Here is a 23,177-nt window from a genome sequence, read left to right as displayed (position 1 = left end):
CCTATTTATAGGTGATGTGGGAATGCTTGGACCAATGATGTGATGCCATGTGGCACTTGACTTGTAACAAACCTTGACTTTGACTCTAACAAACTTAAAAAGGGATTAAAATGCAAATAACAAAAGTACAAGGACCAAAATGAAAATTAAAACTAAAATTGAATTGAAAAAGCAAATTGAGAATTAACGTAAAGCGATACGATTAAAAGCACCAAAGCAGATTAAAATGAATCAGAAATTTTATGTGAAATGACCAAAATGCCCCCAGGGACTAAAACGACTCAAAATGACTCAGATGCAATTTTAAAATGGTTTTTAACAAGGAATTGAAGCAAGAGCTTATACAGGCAAAATTAAAAGACTCAGAGACAATTTTTAGAATTTGAACAGAGTTTTAACACATGAAAAGACTAAAATGCCCCTAGGGGCTAAACTGACTAAAAATGACTTCGAATGCAATCTTTGAAGTGGATTTTGACATAGAATTGAAATGAAGACTTATTCAAACTATTTGAAAGGACTCAAACAAATTTTTAAAAGACTGAAAGAAATTTTAACATAGGAAATGACTAAAATACCTCTTCATGTGAATTTTGCAAGTAATATTGGAATAAAATGCAGAGAAAGATGTAATTGATCAGAGACAGTTCAAATGACTTGACATACAAGAAGAGAAGAATTGAACAAGTATTTTTAGGTCCAAAATTAGGGTATAACAATAAGTTGTTTTAAAAACAATGATTATAACAAACTTTGATGGATTCATCCTCTAAAAGGAAACAAGTTCGGATGATGCCAGCAGTGTGGGTGACTCTGGCCATTTTTGTCTTCTTTTGAAGGAAGGTCGATTTCAAGCTCTGATAGTATTGTTTCTCTTCTTCTGACCACGTGCAGAAACAAACAAACAACTTTGATGGCAAATAGAATGTAACAGATCATTCCATAAAAAGTGAAAGACTTTCCTAGTACTATTCAACATTATTGTCCATTTTGGGAAAAGTTTTCAAATCTGAATCAAAGCTTCTCAATGACGATTTTGATAAGTTGACAAACAACGACTCTCTCATTTTATCTCGAATATAAGGATCTGAGTTGTTTGAAGAAATGAAGAGACTACAATTTTTTACGAGTGCCAAAAGTTTGTCAAATTCAAAAGCACTCAAACACTTCGGAAATTCTTACAAACTCAATATCTTAGAATTTCTTAGTGTCAGAAGTTTCTTAAGCTTAAAGGTAGTTTACCACTATTCCAGTTCTAAAGTGTAAACACATACAAACTCTTTTATTAAACTGTGGTTATATAAGTCCTCTTATGTGAGCCAACAAAGTCTTTGACTCATGTGTTGGAGTAATTGTAATCTTGTGTGATTATAGTGAAAAATCCATGTGAAGTGCAAGGGGACTGGACTAAACTCGGATTGTAGGGTGATCCAGAATAATCTGGTGGTGTGTCTCTCTTCTCCTACTCTCGGATTATCCTTTGTTCTGTTTTTGTGAAAACTCCTCATTTTATTTTTCAAAAAAACTAACACAATAGGGAAAATGAAGGAAAATTACACAACATAGTCACCCCCCCCCCCCCCCCCCCCACACACACACACACACACACACACACACCCCCCATTGTTGTGCTGTTGTCACCATGACAAACAACTTGAAGAAATATCTCCCAAGTTCTAAGCACAAATCAAAGGAGGAAACAACATGAAAAATGAAGAATACAATAGGGAAAATTACACAACATAGTCACCCCACGTACAAAAGGTGTGCGCGACACATGCATGTAGGCTAGAAGAACATATTTGTTGTGGGTTCATGCGCCCTACGGATAGCGTTTGCACGCAGTACACGTAACAGTAAAAAAAGTGAGAAATTTCTACAAGCATCAAAACCTGTGGCGTGCGTAGCTCCGAACATGGCACATACAACCAAATTTTGCCTATTTATACACCTCTCACATCCAAAATTAGGTATTCAGAATCCTGATGGCTCAAAGACTCTATGATGCGGCCAGAGAACTTATATGGGTGTTTTTCAACAAAATTTCTCTTATATTTGTGTATTTCAACACCATGTTCCAACACCATTTTTCAACACCATTACTCTTTGATGATGTATTCAATTTCCAAAAGTAACTAAACACTTTAGATTGTGATTTATAAGATGAACCCCTTTTAAATTATGGGAAACATGTGATCATTTATCATTTTATCCATAATATTTGAATTATACTTATTTAATATAGCTTGTTTTTAATGCTCTTGAGTTCCTTTGGTTTTGAAATGATTGTAGGTTAATTATCTATTAGCTTTAGGCATAATAACTTGATCTAGATCATATAATTACTAGGATAATTTGCCAAGTGATTAGGAGTTACGACTTGTATGACACTACCTAATGTGCTTGAACTCTTATGAGAATATAACTCTGGTGCTACCCCTAGAGAGCAATATTCCATGAAGGGACCTTGAACTGTAAAAAGTGCAGGTCTTACTTTGTAAGGTATCGTAAGCATAAACCTAAAATAGTAATTGGTACTAAGAACTTGATTGACCAAATAAGGAGAGAGGATTTGAACTATTCACCTTCATCATCCTAACTCACCGTTACATTTTATTTACTTTTCTGTTTAACAACAACAACAACTATTGCAAATCCCCCAATTTACTATTTTGAATTAATTTTAGTGTAATTGTCGTGTCAAAAACAACAATCTCAATGAAGACGATAAACTTAGTACTTTTTTACTTAACAAACTTGTCATCAATATTTGCATTTACTACTAAGAATGGCATTTGCGGCGGGATTTTGTGCATTTGTGGCGGATTGTTTCCTATATGCAAATATTAGGCTTAAATGATCCATTGGTCCCTTAATTAATTTCCATTTTTCATTATCGTCCCACAAGTAATAAAATGTACCTTTTGGTCCCTTAGTTTTTCTACCGTTTGCCAAAAAAATCCCGTCCGTCAAAACAATAAACTTCCGTTAGTTTTTGCTGACGTGGCAAGTCTAAAATGCAAGTTTTTTTTTTAAAGTAAAAGGCAAGTTTTTTTTTATTTCTGGTTCTTTCATCCTCTTCTCTTCTCTCCCATTCAAATCCCTTCTCCTCTTCATCCTTCCCATTTGAATCCAACATCACAAGCTTCTCTTCTCTTCTAACCAAATTCCCTTTCTTCATCATCATTCTATTTAGCTTCTTCCATATCCTCGTTTCTGAAATTAAAAAGTGAAACAGCACAACCTTAAGCTTTACAAAATATAATTCGTTAGATTAGCTGCAAGCTCATCAATAGTAAGAAGATTACTACAACTTTTAATAAAAAAGGTAGCACTTGCTTCATGATCCCCATTACTGCCAACCTTGTATCCGTTGAAGTTAAAGAGGATTCTTCTTCCTCTTCGGTGGCGACAGGTACAGGAAGAAGCAAAGAAGTGAGAATGCAAGCTCCGATTACGGTGGCGAACGGAGCATCATCGGCGAACACTGCCTTGCAAGAGCTTTGTCTGTGATGATCTCTATTGAATTTGAATCTGGGTTAGACTTGGGTACTCTATAATATATTTTTGTACTGGATCTGAAAGATGTTTGAGATATTTTTGTACTGGATCTAATATGTGAATTACTTGTTCCCAAAGTTTCTCACTTATTAGTTGTGAATTTTTTTTTATAAATAGAGAGCTCACACAGTGCATTCTACACACCAAAGAGTTTCATTGAGTTGTCGGGAACTCTCTCTCTCTCTCTCTCTTCTCCCTTTCTTGACTTGTGTTGACGAGTCTTTTCTCTCTTCTCCCTTTCTTGACTTGTGTTGACGAGTCTTTCCTCTCTTCTCCCTCCTTCGACTTGTTAAACAAGTCCTTCTCCTTTTTCTACTCCTTTCTGTCCCTTCAGAATTAAGAGTGTTATTAAGACCATAGTCCCTTTTTCGGTTTAATGTCCCTTCGGAATTAAGAATGGTCTTAAAAACATAGTCCCTTCGATAATATATGTCCCTTCGGAATAAAGAGTACTTTTAAGATCATAGTCCCTATTTGGAATAACAATGTCCCGTCGGAATTAAGAATGATCTTAACGATATATAAATATTATTTTAATATTTTTCTATTTGAGGCGAAATGGTGGTATCACCATATTTGAGTGGTCGTAGTGCCATATTGATGTTTTGGAGAAATTAAAGTTTGAATTGTGGTAACACCATATTTGAGTGGTCTCAGCACCATAACGAAGTGGTAACAATACCATATTAAAGTGGTTTTAGTATTAAAGAGTGGTCTTAGTACCATATTTGAGGGTGTAATTCTCGAACGGTTTTCTACGGTGCAGTAGTTAACCGCACAGTTGTAGCTGGGCTTGTTTTATCCTGGAGGCAGCGTGGTTGATAGTCTACCTTGCACAATTTTGGGTAGTGCCACGAAACGTCTTAAAGAGAGCGACCTGGTCGTGACTCAACCTAATAACAACTTCGGTAGATAATAGAATTTGGAAATCCAAATACAACAGTTTGGAAATCCAAAAATAACAATGACATAACTCGAAAGACCATGAATGTCTAATTTGGCAAGAGTAAGTCTAACTGCAAAATAATAGAGTTTTGGCTTTCCAACTACTCAACCTTTGGACACCAAGATATTTTCCAAGTCCTCTATGATTTGGAATCTGACCTAATCACAAATTATGTATTTGCCAAGGGACATTCCTAGAAATCCATCTTGGAACATTATGTATATGTTGATTAATTTTGACGGTAAAAGTGTCTTAAACCATACCAAATGAATAAATGTTGGTCAGTTTTATTTGAAGTTTGAACACGAGAAGGTGCTAACGTTTTGTTTATTTCTCTTTCAAAATCCGAGTTGTATGTTCTCTCTTTTATCTTCTTTCCTTTCTTTGTATGTTAAGATCTCATTATTGTCTCTATTCACTTTGTATGTTTAAACTTAATTATCGTTTCTATTCACTTTGTATATTAAAATCTCGTTATATCGTCTCTCTTCCCTCGATTTTCCTAACGTGGTATATGTAGATCTATTGGCATATTTGTTTATATGTTTAGATCTTCTCATTTTTCAATTATTTAACAACTTTTTTGTTGTTGTGTTTGATGTTTATATGGACATCAAGTATGGAAAAGGGAAAATGGATCAATTGAGCAAATTTCAAGTTGCAACTCAATCAAAAAATAAGGGTCCAAAATGAATGCAACAATCAAACACTTTTGATCGGAAGTTATCACAGAGATGAAGCTATAGAGCTACCAATATAACACTATCCTCTTGATTGGATTGTAAAAGTTGAAAATTGTTTCGAACTTCCTAGGGTCACATGAAGTTTTATTTTTTTTTTTTTTTTTTTTTTTTTTGTACACATACACGATTTCGTTGAATTCTGAACATGGTGTGCGTTTGTTTTGCTTGTTGACTTTGTAATAACCTTTTGGGTTGTCTTTAACACTTTTAGGGTTGTTTGTTTTTTGTTCACTTGGTCGTTTATATATCCCCCTAGTTTCATTGTAATTTTCTTTTTATTTTAATCTATATAGAGTTTGCAGATAATTCACCATCGAAAAATACTAGCAACACACATTTTAAAACACACTTTTCAATACACTTTATTTGATTGGTTAAAATTCACATGAGAGCCACTAAATTTATATGGAACCCACATGATTTGATGAGATCCATGTGAATTTTAACCAATAAAAAAAAGTATATTGAAAAGTGTGTGTTAAAATGTGTGTTGTTGCATTCCTCTTCACCATCTACTCCCCTTTTGCATGAAAAATAAAAGTTAGGAGAGTGTGGAAAGTGGAAATCATTGTAAATTTTTTTTATTTTTTATTTTTCTATTAGTTTCCCTCTCCACCTGTCCTTTGTTTTATCAAAACTTGCGGAAAGAAGTTTTACTATTTCTCTCTTTTATATTTTTATCACCCTACAAATATTTACGCAAAATTCTCTTATAACTGTTCACTATTTATTATCTGTTCCCTATTTATTTCTCTGAAACCCAAATACACTATTGGGTACGTACCGGATTTATTCATATATGGACCAGAGCAAGGGAAGTTTGTTTGTAAGGAAGGAGACAATAAACACTTTTACCTGAATTTCTTATTAATGTATAGGGTTTAGGGTTTATGAAAATGCTGAAAGTTGTAGAATTAAACTAAAGCAGCGCATAACTCTTGTACAAAGTACAACGTACAATAATATAGGTATTTAATTATCTAAAAACGTACATAATGAATGCTTCTATCCCTATCTATACGACTTCATAGCTGAGGAGGCTTACAACAGATCAGCACCTGTTAATTATTATGCTATACTTTTGTCAAAAAAATAAAATAAATATTATACTACTCTCAATAGTTATTAATTAAATATGAGCAATGCTATATCTCTAGAAAAAAACATCAAGAATTCTTCAAGAATAAAAAGCAACCAATCACAATTCACTATTTGCCACAATTCAAGGAGGTGTGACTGAAAAATAGGAAGTGAACAAATAAATCATGCAATTAAAACTTGCCACATGTGTCTTGAAAAATTCTTGATGCTATTTTTCTAGATAAATAGCATTTTCCATTAAATATTAATCGTGCATTATGTGAAATAACATAAAGTTGTCCTCTTATATTGTTCATTGATAAGAGGTTGATTCCTTGATGTCAAATGATTGTAAACACTAAAAGCATTGTATTTTAAAGAGGCATGCGGTTGCCAAATCCACATGTCAATCAAATCAACCTGCAAAACAATGGGAGATAAAAGCTTGCAACTTTCAAGCCAACAAACTCCTCCGCCATCTCCAAGCATCACCTCTCTCCCCCTAACTTAACAAAAACATATATGACACAGTTGCCAATTTGTTATTAGAAAGGTCAAAAAGGCAACTGAATTGACTCTTCAAAGTATCTCTCTCCAACCAAGGATCCCACCAAAATAAAGTGCCTACTCCTTCACTCAACTCCCTCCGATTGTGATCGTTAAACCAACTGTCACCACCCTCTCCAGCGCCACACATAATTTGAAGAAATTTTTTCCACCACACCGAAGCTATTATCCCCCCCATCACCGATAGTCCCACCATACCTCACATCTAAGACTCTACCACCAACATCATTTTTCCTCCCTCAACCGCCATCACCATTTTCTAATTATAGATAAATTAAACTCCCTAATTCTTCTCACCCTCAGTCGGCCACCCTCCTATTTGAGACATCACAAATAGTGTGTCAATTTATTCTAAATATTTTCCTAGTGTCCTCAATCCCCCCCCCCCCCCCCCCCCCCCCCCCCCCAACAAAAAAAAAGAGCTAAAATTAGATCCAAGGGAAGTAATATACATGCAAGAGCCTTGAAAAAGGACAGGAAGTGGACCGGGAGAGAAGACAAGGCGGATTTCAGAAGAACCAAACGACCATCCAAAGATAAATTACGACTCTTCCACCTACACAATCTAGATTTAACAACCTCAAACAAAGGTTTCCGAAATTTCAATTTACATGAGTCACCACTAGCAGGAAGCCTCAAGTAAAAGAATGGGACATGACCAATTTTGCAAATCAAAACTGAAGCAGCCTCATTTAACCAAGATTCCAATACATTAACACAACCAAGCATGTTTTTATGAAAATTAACTTTGAGGCCAGAAGTCATTTAAAAAATCAGGAGCAAGGCCTTTATAGATTCAATATTAGCCGAACTTTTATTTCCTACCAATAAAGTATCATCGGCGAATTGCGCGCAAGTGAGTAATACTGACATTCTCAGTTTGTCCCACCGTGTAACCAGAGAATAATTCAACACGGACTAGAGCAAGCATCATGACATTAAGGCCTTCCGCCGCAATTAAAAAGAGAAGCGGTGAAAGGGGGTCACTTTGGCAAAGACCTTGTTCGAATTAGAACTCGTCTATTGAACAGTCATTCACTAACAGAGATGTAGATGTTGTAGTTACACCCTCCATGATCCATTTACGCTATAAAATAGGGAAATTTATTTTGGTCATAACAACGTTAAGGTAGCACCAGTCTATAGAATCAAAAACCTTCCCAAAATCTACTTTCAAAAGTAACAACTCTTTGTTCAATGAAGCTAAGTCTTTTTTGACAAATTTATTACTCAAAGTAAAATACTATAAGAAATGTTAGACGTACATTAGCTATAACAAACTATAAAATTAATAGACCCCAAATGCAGACATCTTTTGTATTGCACGCGGTCATACAAAGGTTAAAGTAATGAAATCAACTGTGATAATGCTTTCAACATGTATGTATTGATACATAAATCTTGGCTTTACTCATTGTTTTAACTTTTCCATATGCTCCAAAGCAAATTATTACAAGTTTTGAAGACATATATTTAGTGGTCAGTTTAAAGACATAAACTTTGACCTTTAAGAGACAATATTGTCTTTCTCCAGAAATACCTAAACGAAATAGGGGATTGTTATATCAATTAGAAAGAAAGCAAAAAAAAACTTTTGTCATGTATGAATGAATCATTTATTGTTATAGACGAATTTTATAATAACTTTTTTATTCTTAAAAAGGTTTTTGAAAACAACTTATAAAATATTTTAACAAAGGCCAGTTATTTGTTGGAATATAGAATGATAATATTTGGAAAAAAAATAGTTTAATAAAAGTTAAAGATGGAATTAAAAATTTCTATATATTAAATCGATAGTATCGGCTTTATATAACGGTATAGATTTTTTTTAAAAGAAGATTTTGTTTTTTGATTGAATAAAGAAGGCAACAATTGCAAATGATATAGTTTAAGTGAAGAGTAAAATTAGAAGGAAAAAGGTTACACTAAAACTTTTTTTTTAGGGAATCAGGCTCAACACTTTTTGTTATCTATAATATGTCGAATTGTTGATGGTATATCATCATAAGTGTGAGAATTAGCATTAGATGAGGCTACCGGAGCTAACTCATGAGTGACTCCATTAACTTACTTCCTATTAAACTCGACACGAAAGTTTTGAATTTTTTTGAAACAACAACCTACATGCATATATTATACAACCGAATTCACTATTATCTCCTACACCTGTAGTAAACACATCACAATATTTTTAGAGTTTAACGCAAAATCTATATTATGAAATTGAAGGCCTGATATCCATTCCAGAGTTGTATGCAAACCCACTGCTTTCCCTATATCAACATCACAAAGATGGAACTAAAATCACATTACGAGGATATGAAAATAATATTTGACCAGGTCAAGAGATACAATATGAGGTTAAACCCGGAGTAATGTGAGAGTTTAAGGAGGAAAATTCCTAGGTTTCATGATCACTTAGAGGGGAATAGAGATTAACTTTGACAAGTGAAAGGCAATACTATATATGCGAAGTCCAACGTCTATAAAAGAAGTTTAATGCCTAGCAGGCCGAATAATGTGTTCTTATCTCAGTTTCTATCCAAGTCAGTGGTTCGTTCTTTGCCATTTTATCAATTTCTCAAGAAGCTATAATGGTTTTAATGGACTTCATACTGGGATTAGGAATTTAACGAGTTAAATAAGTTATTGTCATCACCTATAGTCTTGACCAGGCCTACCCTTGTACTATGTTAAGTATGAAACACGGACACTCCTTGGATTAGGCGTGTCCCGGTGTCGGACACATACCTATAATTACACTGAATTATGTGATTTTCTCAAATTATTAACGGTGTCAGCATGTCAGTATCCATGTCGTGTCCGTATCCATGCTTCATTAGCTAACACTTTACTTGGTCGCTACAAAGACACCATCAACTCACCACTAGTTAAAGAAATAGAAAGAGTTAAGTTCCAAGTGTACTATGTTAGTAAAGTACTGCATGGAGTAGAGGCATGATATAAAAAATTGGAGAAAGTAGCATTTCCTTAGCCATCTCATCCCGGAGGCTTAAGCACTATTTTCATTCACACCCCATAGTCGTCAATACTAACTTTCTCATCAAAACAGTTTTCCAAAAACCTAAATTTCATGAAGAATTGTGACATGGTCAATATAAATTCTGAATTCCAAATCTCTTTCGAGCCAAGAAAAGCCATCATATCCCAATTCCTGGTGGACTTTGTGCCCGATATGGTCACATCTCCAAGTCAACATTGATTCCCAAATGATTATGAATCAAGTAAAAGGTGAATGCCTAAAAAAGAAAAACCTTTAATCATCTATTAGATCAAGCCACTCATGAAAATGTTCAAAGAGTTTAATGTCACCCACATTCCCCGAGTTGACAATACCAAAACCAACGGGATACCAAAGGTGGCTAGCTTGAAGGCATATAGTCAACAAAATTTTAATGTTTCAAGATGGATAATGGAACTCAAATATTATCTATCTAAGAGATACTTCCCATCAACAAAGAAAAGTAAGCTCAAAAAGTCAAGTGAGTTACAACACAATAAACCGTCATACTTCCTCCGGTCACATTTATAAGCAAAAAACAATTTTTTAGGTACTTTCATTAATTAATGTATCCAACCTATAAATGTGACTAGATACATTAATTATTCAATATACCTAAAAAGTCATTTTTTGCTTATAAATGTGACCGGAGGGAGTAGCTGATAAATTATACAAGAGGGGCTTCTCAACACTTTTCGTGCGCCCTTTAAAATACTCAAAATAGTCCCGTTCAAATTATATAATCAAAATCCCTTTTACATGATTTCAAATTATATAATTTGAATTGTATCAAAACCTGAAATTTGAATTATAATTGATACGAAGGTCTCTCTTGAAAATCGTATTATCCCCATAAAAACTGGAGAGCAATTTTGGGGATAGTATGAATGATCTACATTGACCATGGTGTCGTAATCCACTCTCAAATGAAAACTTAAAAAGAAAAGTAATGCTTGAATGAAAAGTGAAGAATGAACGAAAATGTTGAAGAATGCAAGATTATGTATAGCCACAAAACGTTCCTAGACTATAAGCACAATCAAAGGAAACATTTAAAATGTCCAAACCGACAAAAAAAAAAAAAGGCTTAAATACATCACAACCATTCAAACTTTGTTTGTAATGCCACAATCCACATTATGGGATGATTCATATCATATAATATGAATTTATTCCCAGATTTTTTTGGATAATATAATCTGAAACCTTCCAAGAGTTATTAAAACTGTAGTTTCATATTACTTGTTATAGTATTCTAGGGTTTTGAGTGATGTCTCTCAGTGTAGGATAATTTTACATCATGTATAATTTATCCCTCTAAGCTTAGAAAACACTCCTTGGTTTTTTTTCTTTTTTTTTTTATGAGAAAACTCTCCTTGGTTTGGTTATGGGTGTTATGTGCCTTTCTCAACTCATCTTTGTGTACTTGAATCAATTCAAATGTCATAATCTACTGTTTGAATCGATTCATACAAAATAGAGGGTTTTGAATTCATTTTTGTAGATTTGAATCGGTTCAAAAAGTCATAACTAACAGTATAAATAGATTCAAAAAAACAGGGAGTTTCAAATTCATTTTGAATCGATCCACCCTTGCACAAAAGGATCACGAAATCAATTCAATTTTATAGAGTTCATTCAAATCGGTTCATTGATCATCTGAGTTGATTCAACCTTCATACACTGTCCAATTTTATATCTACTTATCTGAATCAGTTCACCCTATATTTGCATCAATACATACAATGCATTTTCGAAAAAAATCAGCAATTTTTTACACTATACACTAGATTCCACATAACCTCATTTAACCAATTTTATTGAATTTATTCATTACATTTCTCCCTACTCTCTTTCTCTCCAAAAACATTACTCCCTCCGTTTCAAAATGAGTGTCGCTTTAAGCTTTGACACACAGATTAAGAAATTGAATGAAATAATCATTGGATATAACACTTTTACTAAATTGCCCTTACTTTATAAGAAAAAGACAAAATTAAAGTTGCATTGAAAATTGTGTGAGAGAGAAAAGTTGGAGTATTTATTGAGGGTAAAGTTGGAAAAAAATTAAAATTGTATTGGAAATGTAAAGTGACATTCATTTTGAAACAATTTTTTTTTGGCTAAAGTGACACTTATTTTGAAACGGAATTTATGGTTCTTGGTGAGAGAATTTGTTGGATCTAAATCTATAGGGACAAATTAAAATAAGTTATTTTTAAAGAAACAAAAATAACGTTAGAGTGGTATAAAATCATTCGTCTCATTCTGTTCCGCTTTAATCAAATATATATATACTAGTATGGAAACCCGTGCCAAGCACGGGCTAGAATTTCGTCATACTTAAAAGAGAGGATATTGTGATATATCAAATGCAATTCAAGCTCAATATATACAACAAATAAATGAAAAAACTCATACTTAAGTTTTAATATTTTAGATGAAAATGTGGTATCATTTTCACATGTGTGGTTGAACTTTCTCAAATGTGTCGATTCACATCAGTGGTTGGTCCTTCAGAAGGTTTAACAGTTGTATGATATCTCAATTTAACATTGTGAGAGAGTGCACGGGCGTGGTTCTTTGTGGTGGATCACGAACACATATAGTCTGACATTTAACAAAGAGATGTGAATGTATCAAGTGAGTTAAAATTCCAGTGTATGTAGGAGTAGATGTTGAACTACATATAAATGATATGACCCATACACCTAATGTCTTAAAATTTTGGGTGAAGATGTGATGTGAATCTGAATTGTGTAGTTGTTTTTAGCCTAATATGATTCAATTGTGTAGTTGCTATTAGCCTAATATGATTATGCAACCCAACAGTCTCTAACGGAACTCTCAACATTATGATAAATTATTTTATTAGTTTTTGGGATTTGTTTAAATTTTTGTTTTTGGATGTCATTCGCTTTCATGCAAAAAAAATATAATCTCTGTTATTTCAAATTGCTTCACTTTTGTTCTTTGGTAGGATCTGACGATGGAAAAGTCTAAATGTGTTCTACTGAGTTGACAAAATACATGTTTATTTTACAATTTTAATTGATGTGGCATTTTTCTTTAATAAGTATACTATTTTGGTAGCATAAATACCAATAATCTCCGACTCCTTCAACAAATCTGTAAAATTACCAACAACTCACTATTTCCTATACTCTCGCGAATGAAACTAACATCCCTTAATTTTTTTTCCTTATCATTTCTACCTCATGTTCTAATTTCTTTTTATTGTTCTTTCTTTTTTTTTAATTTACTTTCTATCTTTTCATGAAATAAATGAACAATCCCTAAAAAAAATTAACAAAAACATTTATTTATGAAACCGATACCAACTCACCTTTTTTTACCAAGTTGTGCCTCGGTCTGACTTTATTTGACTTTATTTAGATGCAATAGTAGATGTTGAGAAATGTATGAATGATATGATCAATATAACTAATGTCTTAAGGTTTTAGGTGACGATGTGGTGTCAATCTCATTTGTGTGGTTGCTCTTAACCTAATGTGATGATACAATCCATTGTAGGCTCCCTCAGAACTCTGAACATTACGATGAACGGTTTGGTTAGTTTTTAGATTTCATTTGTTTAATTTTTATATCCAATTTAATTTTTTGGGTGCCATCCGTTTTAATGGAACATTTTTTAACCAATTTCTATTATTTCAAATTCTTTCGATTCTGATCTTTGATAGAATTTAATCAAATAAAAACGCTGATGTGTTATGCTGAGTTGACAAAATACGTGTTTATTAGACATTTTTAAATGTTCAAACATTTTTTTAATTGTGTCTAATTTTTTGGTAAATCAATAACCCATAAATCTTCAACTCCTTCAACAAACTCATAAAATCACCAACAATTCACTAAATCTAAAGTTTCTTTTTCATTAGACATATTTCTCAATCTCAAATATATTTTTCATCTTCTTTCTTTTTCTAGTTTTCATTTTCTCTTTTCACGAAAGAAAAGACATAAACTCCCTCCATTCGATTACAATCAAATCACCTTTTTGACCATGTTGTGCTTTCGTTTAACTTTATTTAACTATGTCACATAATTAAAGATGCGGAGAGTCACGCACTTGAGGGTGAGATGTTAATGTGTCAAATTCGAGTAAAACTTATACAATGGATGAAAGAGTAGATGTTGAATAATATATAAGTGAGATTATCCACATACATGGATCTAAAGAATTTAAATGAAAATGTGGTGTCAATATGAAATTTGACAAAATATGTGTTATGTTGAGTTGATAAAATACATGCTTATTACACATTTATAATTGATGTGACATTTTCTTAATGAGTTTAATTTTATGGTAGCATAATTATTCAATAATCTTTAACTCCTTCAACAAACTCATAAAATTACCGGTAACTTACTATCTTCCCTCATCATTTATTTCGTCTTCTTTCTTTTTTGTAATTTACTTTCTCTTCCCTCATCATTTACTTTCTCTTCCCTTGTCATTTATTTCCCTCGTGAAAGAAAAGAGCAAAACATCTTTTGTAACTTACTATCTTCCCTCATCATTTCTTTCGTCTTCATAGTTTTTTACCATGTTGTACAGACACCTTATTCGGCTATTTCACCATATCATAGACACTGAGAGTCTCACATTTAAGGGAGAGATATTAATTTGTCACGTGTGAGTTAAAATTTTCCATTAGATGCAAGAGTAGATATTGAGCAACATGTAAGTAAGATGACCAATATAGCTAATGTCTTAAGTTTTTTGATGAAGATGTTTGTCAATATCATTTTTTAGGGTTTCTTTTAACCAAATATAATGATCAAACCCATTGCAGACTCTCTTATAACTCTGAACTTTATGATGAACTGGTTTGTTAGTTTTTTGATTCCATTTGCTTAATTTTTTTTAAATAAATATAAAAATTATTTCAAATAAAAATTCAAAAATTAGAATAATTTAAAAAGTGAAAATAAAATTACATTCATAATATACATATTGATGCATCCATGAGAACCATATCTAGATAGAACGGATGTGTGTCACAGATGACATCATGAACGAATCAAGCATGAATGATTCGAACAACTTTGCTTCATGATTCTATGACCGAATTGATCTCAGAGAAGTTATCGGATCTTGGTGTAATGACATTTTTTTGGAGTTTGACAACATTCTTTGGAAGAAATATGCATGTGAATATGATGAAAGAAACACATACTATATACAGGAAAATAATGAAAGCAAGTTACATTTTAAACAAATAAAAAATATGATGCGATTCTAAAATGTTTAATTGGCTCACAACATAAAAAGTGACGCATGTTATACTCTAATTGATTTACATATTAAAAATTGGTACTATGCTATAATTTTGTTGGTTCACTTGTGTAATGTACAATTTAACATATAAAAATTTCAACATATGATGATTTGCTTAACTCTGACCAGTTAAAAATTAAAACAAAGGATATATGGTTTGATTTGATTGGTTGAAAAAAAATGATCAAGACATTTTTCTCCACCTAATAGTACTTAATCAATGATAATTGATTATAAATGCAATTTTTTTGAACAAAAGTTCCATGTATATCACGTCAAATTAAAGTGAGATTTTTTATATTATTTGGTGTTTAATGTTATCAATTTTCCCATAAAAGAAATCACGTATTATAGGAGTGTTCCATTTTCATTTATTGTGAATTGAGATTTGAATGAGTTTATAATTTTTTTTTAGTATTCTTTTTTAGTCATTTCATGTTTTATAAATTACATAAACTAAACAAATAAAAAAACATATATGTTACATATATTTTTGATTTGAAGTAAGAAAAATGTTTATTATATAAAGAGTAAAGAAAAATAATTTACGTGTTCATTCTTTCAAAATAAATAAATTACGTGTTCAATAATGTACAAAATAGGAAATTATGTGATGATGTTTGTAATAACTTAGAATATGATGCAAATATACAAAAGCATGTCATTTAATTGACTTATTATATAAAAATGACACATCTTACATTGGAATTAGTTTAAATAATAAAAGGTGATGATTTAATAAAATTTGATTGGTTAACCTAATATGTATAAGAGAAATTCTTACGCGAAGTCTCACCTAACACGCCATTCTTACACCCAACCAATTAAAACCCAACACCTCATTAAAATAATTAAAAAAATAAATTAAAATCAGTTAGGGGGTGGTGGTGCTGATCAGTTAAAGAAAGTGGGGAGAGGATAGAGAGAAAACGTCAGAAATAATGAAGAAAAAAAAACTGATTTTAATTTATTTTTTTAATTATTTTACTGAGGTGTTGGATTTTAATTGGTTAGGTGTAAGAATGACGTGTTAGGTGAGAGTTCACGGAGTAGGCGGCCGACGATGGATGTTTGTGCAGTGTGTCAATCTAGTTGGGATGTTGTAGATTCATCTTGATGTCCTCCCTACCTCTTTGCTTATAAAAAAATAAATAATTATGTATGATTTTTTTTCGTAAATTAAAACAATAGTTAAAATGATTTTCCTCACATTGCTTTTTAGCTACATGATTTGAAATCAACCACGTGATATTGTTCTCCTCTCAATATCTGACTCAAATATTAGCTATACATTTTTTTTTTAAAATACCCGTAATCTCTATTTTAAAACATACGTTTTTTTTAGCTATACGTTTACTATGACACGAAGAAATAATTAATACTATTTAGAAATTTAAGATGACATGTGTACTCTTGAAATATGAAAAGGCTTTTGTTAATAGAGAGATTAGTTGTTAGATTAATTTTTTTCTTTATAAAAAAAATTAACTTTTTTCTTCTTTGTTCAAGTTTGTACCAACAACCTCTAATATCATGGAAAAAACACAATCAAAGAAAACCAATAAATATGTTGAATTAGACAATTGATATTACAATTAAATGCTAACATGATTTTGCATCTTTTGTAAAACAATAAAATGAGACTACTCATAATATTATAATTAAATCAATTGTATAATGAATAATCTGACATAATTTTAGGATCCGGTTTTTTTTTTTGAAAATAAATTGACCATAAATAATTTGAATTAATTCAATTTTATAAGCAATTCAATGGTCCTTGCAATGACATCAATTGTACATTTCTTATTTGAGAAAAGAAAAAAATGGAAATTAAAGATCAAGGAAAAAATGTCACGTCAACATGCTATGTTATTGTTGAAAGTTGAGAGGAAAAGCATTTAACATTTTGCTTGTTAGGTGGTTATATTTGTTCTACAACAAAATTTACATTTGGCTTACTTCATTTGATTGGTTGAGAACTCAAAAAATGATGATAAGTTGATGGCTGCCATTGAAACATGATTAATAAGTAATTGAAAATTAATTTAGTTTTGTCAATTATAAGACTTTTACAACTTTCCGCTTATAAATAAGGTAATTAATAAAAATATTAATGCATGTTTACACAGACACATTATCTTGTCAAATATATCACATGCGTAAACTTTTTTATGAGGTGTATTAGTGTTTAATGCTCTTTAGAATGTGAAGATGTCAAATGTACTTTTAATTTTTAGGAAGACATTTGCATATAATAGAGATGTCTTCTTGTGGTCTGTCAAAAAACTTCTCAAATAAAAAATAAAATATTACATGATAAAAAAAAATTAACCGAGGAAGTGAGATATTAGGCTACAATCCAACACAAACAAAATACAAAATCAAACTGTTAGTAGCATGAACCAAAAAACCATCATTAAATAGAATCAAATTTGCAGTACATACCTTTGCAATATCATTTTTGAAAAAAGGAATTGGTGTAAAATATGATGAAATATTTAATCTGATTATGCTTAGAAAAGTAATAATGCACGTTTAGTGGAAATTATATTGTTTGATTATTTATAGGAAAAAGGATAATGAGTATTTATTCCCTAAAAAAAATTGGTATTTATGTGTCTTGATATTTTTATTGTGTGTGTTAACCCTACAGTTCCTAGGAGAAATGAACTTTACTAATTCAAATTTCAACCGCGAATTAACTAAAATTCAGATTCTCTCAAAAAATTATTTATTTGATGGAGTTAATAAACGACTTGAGCCAAAATACCTGATTTTCATTTTATTAAATTATAGTAACTAGTATGGACACCCGTGCCAAGCACGGGCTAGAATTTCGTCATAGTTGAGGGAGACAATATTATGATGTATCTAGTGTCAGTTAAATTCAAACATGGGATAAAACAACGGAGGTTTATTAACTAATAAGAGGAAAAAAAACTAATATTTAAGCATGAAATTTTTGGATGAAGATGCAGTATCATTCCCACTTGTGTGGTTGTTCCTTCTCAAATGTGTCGATCGACCGGTGCTGGCTCATCCAGAAAGTCCAACGATGGTATGTTATTTATGTTTAACATTGCGGGGGAGAAGTTCTTGGTGGTGGAATACATATATTGTGTCAAGTGTTAGTAAAAATTTCACTTTGTATGAAATAGTTTATGTTAAGAAACATATAAGTGAGGTAACCCATATATCTAATGTTTTAAGACTTCAGGAGAAGATGTGGTGTCAATTTCAGTTGTGTAGTTAGTCTTAGCCCAATGTGATGATACAATCAATTGTAGACTCCTGCATAAGTCCTAATAATATGATGATTTATTTTGTTAGTTTCTGAGTGGCTTTGAATTCTTTTGGCTTGAATTTTAGTCGTCATTCACTTTCATGCCAGTTTTTTTTTATTCAACCTCTGTTATTTCTAATTCCTTCACTTTAGGTTTTTGGTGAGATATGACAATGGAAAAATATAGATGTGTTATGCTGAGTTTACAAAATACATGTTTATTAGACATTTTAAATTGATGTTTTTTAATGAGACTAATACTTTGGTAACATAATTACTCAGTAATCTCTAACACCTTTTACAAATCTATATAATTACATGCAACTCACTCTATCTTCTATACCATCACGGATAAAACACGCACTCCTTAGTTTTTCACTTATATTTTCTCTCGTGTTCAAATTCCTTTTTCATCTTATTTCTTTTTCTAATTTACTTTATATCTTCTCATGAAAAAAACAAACAAAAAAATTCATATATGTAACTGCCACCAACCCACATTTTTACCATGTTATGCCTCTGACCTCATTTGACTATCACACCAGATCAGATATACAGAGAGTCTTACATTTAAGGGAGAGATGTTAATGTACCATGTGTGAGTTAAAATTATAAATTGAATGAAATAGTATATATTGAACAACATATAAGTGGGAAGACTAATACATCTAATGTCTTAAGCTTTTAGGGTAAAGATATGGTGTCAATCTAACTTGTAGGATTTTTTTTTCGTAGTCAAATATGATGCTCAAACCCATTATAGGCTCCCTCAGAACTTTGAACATTATAATGAACTTTTTGTAGTTTTTAATTGCTTAATTTTTTATATTAAATATAAGTTTTTGGATGTTGTTCCCTTTCATGCAATTTTTTTATCCAACCTCTACATTTCAAGTACTTTCACTTGTTTGGTTTCTTTTAATCTCACTTGTTTGGTTTCTTTTGGATGTCATTTGTTTAATTTTGGCTTAATTACAGTTTTGGTTCTTCTATTTTCACTCACTCACGGAAATTGTCCTTCCATTTCAAAATTACACAGTCTTGGTGCCTCTTTCAGATTTTTGAACTTAAAAATGGTGATATGTCATATTTAAATTAAAATTTTAAAGGAGTTTTCATGTAATTACATGGGTATTGATCATGCTACATCATCAGACTAAATGCAAGGTCATCTAAAATATGTCACATCATTGTTTTTTAGTCTAAAAATAGCAGAAAGGGACCAAAATACCACTAAAAAACAAAAATTAGTGAGGGATAACATGAAATCCCTCTCTAATTATGTTACTAAATTTTGTGACCAAGGAATTTATGAGGGATTTTATTTTTTCTATCACTAATTTTCCTCCCTAATTTTGCTTTTCCTAGCAGTGAAGCTGAGTGATTTTAAAATGAACGGACCAATTCATGAGTTGCTGAAAATATGGGACAAAATCTGCAATTAAGTCTTTAACTTTTCAATCTTAAAATTTAGTTTTTGAATGTCATTCTCTTTCTTGTGAATTTTTCATTCAACCTCAATTATTTCAAATTTATTTACTTTTGGCCTTTTGTGGCAAATGATAATGAAAAATTGCCAATGTGTTATGTTGGGTTGATAATTATATGCTTATTAGATATTTAAAAATATGTGGTGTTTTTTTAATTGAATCTAATTTTTTGGTAAAATAGTTGTCCAAAAAATCTCCAACTCCTTGAGTAAAATCATAGATTTATCATACAACTCACACTGTTTTCTATACCTTCACAAACAAAACACACAATGATTAGTTTTTTTCCCTTATCTTCTCTCATGTTCAAATCCTTTTTTCGTATCTTTTTTTTTTTTACTTCTAATTTCCTTTCTCTCTTCTCATGTGAGAAAGGAACATAAACCTCCCTCAATGAAACCATCACCAACCAACCTTTTTAAACATATGGCGTCTTCATTTGATATTATTTGACTATGTCACGTAATTATGGACACAGAGAGTAGCAAACTTGAATAAGAGATGTTAATGTGTCAAGTGTGAGTTAGAATTCTATAGTGGATAGAAGAGTAGATTTTGAATAACATATAAGTGAGATGACTCATATACATACTACTGGCTTAAGGTTTTCTGTGAATATGTGATATCAATCTCACTTGTATGGTATCTCTTAGTCTAATATGGTGGTAAAACTCAGTGTAAGATCCCTTGGAAGTCTCAAAGTTATGATGAATTGTTTTGTTAGCTTTTATATCTCATTTTTAAAAAAAAATTATCCTAAATTTTGATTATTGAACGCCATTCGCTTCCATGCTATTTTTTTTATTCAACCTCCCTTATTTCAAATTCCTTCACTTTTGGTCTTTTGTAGAATCTAACAATGGAAAAATGCATATGTGTTCCACTGAGATGACAAAAACATACTTATTAAAAAAATTAAATTGATGTTGCGATTCTTTAATTGAGGCTAATTTGTCGTAAAATAATTACCCCAAAACTCCTAATTCTTCAACAATCCCGCAAAATTACCAGCAACTCACATTGTTCCATACTCTCACGGTAAAAGCACGCATTCATTTTTTCCTTATCATTTCCCTCATGTTAAAATTCCTTTTTTATTTATTTCTTTTTCTGGTTCATTTTCTCTATACTCATGAAATAAATGAATATAACCACCTCTTCTTGAAACCCCCCATCAACCAACCTTTTCTACCATGTTGTGTCTCAATATTACTTTATTTGGTTATGTCACCTGATTACAGATGTAGAAAGTCTCACATTTAGGAGAGAGAAGTTAATTTGTCGTATGCGAGTTAAAGTTTCATATTGGATGCAAGAGTAGGTGGTCAAAAAAAAAATAAGTGAGATGACACAAATAACTAATGCCTTAAAATTTTGGATGAGGATGTGGTGTTAGTTTCACTTTTATGGGTGCTTTTACCCAAATGTGATTATCCAACTCAGTTTAGGCTCCCCCTGGAAGTCATAACATTACGATGAACTTTTTTGTTAGTTTTAGATGTCATTTGTTTAATTTTTTATCATGTTAAAATTTTAGTTTTCGAATGTCATTTGGTTTGACGCAATTTTTTTAGTCAACCTTTATTATTTTAAATTACTTCACTTTTGGTCTTTGGTGTGATCTGAAAATGGAAAAATGTAGATGTGTTATGCTGAGTTGGCAAAATACATGCTTATTAGACATTTCAGGTGAATATGTGGTGTCAATCTCACTTGTGTGATTGCTCTTACCATAATATGATGTTCCAACCCAATGTAGGTTTCCTCCGTAGTCCCAACATTATGACGAACTAATTTACTGGTGTTTTAATTCAGATTCTCTCAAAAAATTATTTATTTGATGGAGTTAATAAACGACTTGAGCCAAAATACCTGATTTTCATTTTATTAAATTATAGTAATTACAATTTCAAAATCAATCAATTTAATTTTTCAAGTTTGTAGAAGTGTTGTGGAAGAATTGTTTTTTTTTGTAGAAATGATGGATGAAGCGAAGATTATGGAAAGAGTTAAATATGGAGTCGGTTTTAAAGCATTTGTGATTATTAGTTTTAATAATAGAATGAATGCATTGAATACAAAAATATGGATTTGAATAAAACAATTAATATTTTTCTCTAAAAAACATAATAATTTAATAATCATTAATTAGGATATTAATTTTAATAATTGTATGAATTCATTTATATATTTAATTTGGATAAAAAAATAAAACATAAATGATTACTGGGTTTATTATTTTTTAAAACGCACTTAAAATTTTAGGATAGAACCTTGCTCCCTTTTAGTTAAAGAAAAATGAACTTTTTACCGAAAAAAATAAATTAAAGATGCCTTAAAAACGATTTTCTTTTTTGACATATACACAAAAGTATCATTTTCCACTCAAAAAAAGATCATTTGGAAGATGTCACTCCAAAGTTATCAATTCAACCTATTTTGTGAAAATGAGATGCATTTCTTCTTGTCTATCCGGTTTCCATCTCAAGTATAAAGTAGGAAAAATGGAGAAAAATCAAATATAATCACAAAAGTAAAATATAAAAGAGCAAATTATCAAAAGTAAAATAAAAACATGAGAAATATAAGAAAAGTTAAACAAAGAAAAATAAATAGATAGAAAAGGTTGCGAGTATCGAGAGATTAAAATAAAACAAAAGGGTTATAGAAATCCTCGATATATTTTTTGATTGATATGTGATGCATTTCTTCTTTTCTCTTGATTGACTTCCATGTCCAATCTAAAGATCCGGTCAAAAACAAAAAACTTATAAACACAAAAAAAAATGAAAAGAGAGAATATGAATAAGAAAACAACAACATAAAAAATCACAATATAAAGTAACATAAGAATAAGAAATGTTAAATAAATTAAACAATAAAACAATAAAAAATAAGAAATAAATAAATAAAATAAAAGAGAATGGGGTTGAAAGCAATGATTTTTTTTATGGAAGAAAGAGGTAGATGAAAATAATGAAAATCAAATTGTCTATATATAGGAAAGAATATGTCATAATCAACTTTGATTGGTTGATGAAAAATAAATGAGTCATATGATTCATTTTGATTGGCTAATAGAAAATGAATAAGTAAAGATCCATTTTGATTGGTTGATGAAAAAACATTAAATGAGATGGAGAATATGAAGACGCCACGTGTACTATTGCTTATAGA

This window comes from Medicago sativa, chromosome 6 (assembly GCF_051527215.1).
Source record: "Medicago sativa cultivar Bolivia chromosome 6, Bolivia_mono, whole genome shotgun sequence".
Taxonomy (NCBI): Eukaryota; Viridiplantae; Streptophyta; class Magnoliopsida; order Fabales; family Fabaceae; genus Medicago; species Medicago sativa.
The sequence above is the reverse complement of the archived record's forward strand: the minus strand, read 5'-3'. Positions refer to the sequence as shown.